The sequence below is a fragment of the Lipotes vexillifer genome, unplaced genomic scaffold (genome assembly GCF_000442215.2).
Source record: "Lipotes vexillifer unplaced genomic scaffold, Lipotes_vexillifer_v1.1 scaffold153, whole genome shotgun sequence".
Classification (NCBI taxonomy): domain Eukaryota; kingdom Metazoa; phylum Chordata; class Mammalia; order Artiodactyla; family Lipotidae; genus Lipotes; species Lipotes vexillifer.
The window spans coordinates 3,033,507-3,037,477 of NW_006774670.1; positions in this window are offsets into that span (position 1 = coordinate 3,033,507).

Consider the following 3,971-nt stretch of genomic DNA (forward strand, 5'->3'; position numbering starts at 1 on the left):
GTAGTAGGCAAGGTCTCCAGCTACATGTTCTTGCTATGCCTCCTACTTCCATACATAGAGAGGAAGTACATCATAGGGCAAACTCTAGAGCCAGATTGCCTGGGTTTGAATTTTGGCTCTGGGTGACCCTGGGCAAATCACTGTATCTCTTTGTGTCTCAATTTCTATCTGTCAAATGGGGATCAATGTTTCTAGGTTATTTTGAGAATTATTTAAATATTTAGAATATGGCCAGGAAGTTAGTATTATATAAGTACTAGCAATTACTACTCTTCTTCAAAGTACTTATGGATTTTGTGAAAGTTTTGTTAAATGTCTGTCTGCCTCCACGGGTACCACTGCATTTGCAGAGCCCACATGGTGCCTGTCATGTCAGTGCTCAATCATCATTGGTTGAAAAATTGAACAAAGCCGTCAGGTCTCTTCTTAAATAATACCAGCTCGGAATATTATTGTGAAGATCAAATTAAAAGAATTCACGAAAATTTTCTTTCTAAGCTTTGAATCCCAGTGCACTTCAAAATATTGTTATTGGGAAGATCAGGCATAAACAAACAAAAATAAAGTGAATTTGAGTTGATGAGGAAGCACATATTAAATTGCCATAATACATAATATGTATTCTTGTATCCCAAAATTAATTGCTTGAAATGCTAGTTTAAGGAAAAATAGGAAAATTTTACTTAGATTAATAAATTTGGGAAATGTTTCAAATAATTGTCCCCTTTTGTAGTTTCACAACATGGAGCATTAAAAAATGAAATTATTCAACTTTTTAACTCAGAATTTCATCAACTTATTTTTCTGGCCACAAAACATTTTTTTGCAGATTATCTATTAATTAGCCATAGGAAGTAAGCATCATAGAATCTAGCTTGGGGTAGAAGTGATATGATTTTAGCAAGAACAAGATCATTGTATACCCAAATGGTCTGAGAATGCTTCAGGTACAAGTTGGAATGTGAGCTGAGCAATAGAAAGAATAGAATTTGGATAGGCCAAGAGAAAGGAAAAAAGCATTCTACATATAGATGACAAAATGTTAGCCACAGAAATGGGATTAATTTGGTAAATATATGGCCAAACTTATCTTAATATCAAATCTCATGGTCTAATTTTTTTTAGGATGTTCAGTAAGAACTATAAATTTTTTTTTAAATTTGATAGAGAAGCTGAGGATTGAACTAGCCCTTAAAGAGGGATGGGTTGGGGTAAGTGGTGTGGAGAAGAGAAATAAATGTAAAGTTTTCTGAAAGGGAGCAGAAAAAATGGACAGACAGATTTGCATTTATTGAGAGTCCCCCATGAGTTCTTTTCTGTATATTTTATCATTAAATCTCCCAACAGCAATTCTCAAAAGGAGTCATCACTATCTCCCTTTTACAAATAAGATATCTGAGGCTCAGAGAGCTTATGTGATATGTCCAATAACACACAGCAGAGTTTCAATCATAGTCTAAAATATATGTTATATTATACCACACTGTCTTCTAAATGCAATGAAAAATTAAACATATCCACGCTTTTCTATCCTTTGATGCCAACCACACTATCATCTCATTACACCCTCAATAATGTCTTTCATACACACATACCTCCCCCTCCCTTGCCTCATCTCCACACAGACACACAGAAGATGTGCTCTTCATTTTTCTGACTATAATTGTGTTGTCCTGGAAGGCAGCCACAAACCACGTGTGGCTAGGGAGCACTTGAAATGTGGCTAGTGCAAATCGAGATATGCTGTGATGTAAAACACACATCAGGTTTCAAAACCTTAGAACAAAAAGAAAGAAGGTAAAGTAGTTCATTAATAATTTTTATATTGATTATATGTTTAAAGAATAATATTTTGAATATATTGGATTAAATATACCATTGTTAAAGTTAATTTCACCTGTTTCTCCTTTTTCAAGCAACTAGTAGAAAATTTTTAATTACATAGGCAGGTTTTATTTATGGCTCATACTATGTTTCTACTGTACAGTTTTGGTACATAATATAAACTTTTTTGTATCCTTTTACATACTGTACTTGAAATTCCCAAGATTTCTCCCACAATTAGGATTAATCCCTTAAAATGCAAGTCCTCTTAAATGTCTGACACATTAAGTCATTATCTTTTTTGAATGAATTTATCAGGAATTAACCCAGTTATCTGGGAAGGCCCTGAATGAATGGGGCTGAGGCAGGGAAAAGGCTTTTTGATTCAGGTAGATTCCAAGTTAGGTACGGAAAGTGGGGGAAATGAATGGGTACTTGTTTTGGTGCTGCAGGACCAAAACAGCAGGTTGGCAGGTTGGCAGAGAGTGAGGGGCTCAAGGAAGTTGGAAAGAAACTGCAAAATAAAAGAACTGCCAACCTGACAATGTACCCAAGACGGGTCCTAAATACTCATTTTCATGACTTCTCGTTTAAAGACGGGATTTTGTTCCATAAAAGTTATGATCTTAATGCCAAAGATAGACTCTGATCCTGTGACTCTGGTCCCATAACTCTGAGTAAGGCTTCAGCTCTGCAGTCTGGCCAGGGCTTTCTGGCAGCCCTCGGACTCATCAGGTACCATGGACTTTGGTGGGTGTTTGGCTTGAGGGAAAGGGGCAGCAGTCACCCTTGGCAAATAATTAGCAAGGCCCAGTGAAGCTGTTGGTTCAAAGTCTCCGGGTTTGGAAGAGGAAGAAGAATGACAGGCAGTATACTCCTCCATCAGTTATTTTGAGGAAAATTGTCAGTATTCCTTGTTACAGGGACCTCCCTTTCTGTCAGTTCTCAATTAGTTGTTTCATTATACCTATAAATTTATTCCTGATATGTAAACAATTTCTTGGGATATATTACACCAGGTGCTTATCTGAGGCAATTTGAGTACTCTTCTGACTGAACTTGAGATATTGAGCATGTGCTGTATTTGCTGTTTTTAAATGTTAAAACATGTATAATAGCAAGTGGTGAAGAAAATGGCACTGTTTTAGATCCTTTTGTTTTATGTAATTTAGCATTTAGATACCACTGTGTGTAACTTCTCAAAGAGAAATTTAAAGGATAGAATGTGATTTTTAAAGAGGAGACATAATCTTACCGTTTGAGATGTTGTTATCACATAAATGACGATATGTTTTGTATGTTGTAAAAATGAAATGAATTTAACTGTGTTAAGTGATGAGGAAATACTGGGATAAAGATAACAGCCCCATGATTATTTCCTGTGTCACACTGGCCCAATTACTTCATGAAGTTTGTTTCTCTTCTATAACATGATGATAATTAAATCTCCCTCCTAGGGTTAGGGTGAAGGAAAAAAAAAATGGATGGACTATAAGTTACAATACACACCACCACCCAGAACAGAACAGATAACTTTCTCTGTGTTCTCCCTCCATTTTTAAAGTAGAGGGCATTACCTCCTTCACTCAAATATCAATTCAGAACATGCTAGAACAATTAGGTCTTCTTGGTAAATTCCCAAGTCCATTGTTCCAGCCACACAGCATTCTTCTCTGGAACACCCTGTTTGAAAGGCCACTCCATCCCTGTCCCTCATGAGCACTCCTTCTGCCTCTCTTGCTAGCAAAATAAGAAAACGGCAATATTTTCTATCCCAGATGATCTATCACCTCTTCTCTTCCAACATTTGCCTCTCTAGCAGCCCTTCCTCAAGAAAACAGTCTTTATTTTGCACTTGAGCCATTAACTAGAGAGCCTTTCCAAGACTGTGATATGATGGCAGGACCAGAGGCAGGACTTGGAGGTCTCAGTCTCCAAGACAGTCGCATTTTTCTCTCCTGGAAAGTTACAGGACCACTGATTTCAGTTCATTAATCAAGAAGAGCTTTCAAATAAGGAGAACCTTACAAAAATGGATCCAGCAGCCTCAGGAGGTAATAAGTTTCCCGTCGTTGGAGGTGCTCCAACACATGCTAGAAGACAACTTGTTTATTCACTGAGTAAATATTTAATGAGTTCCCACTTTG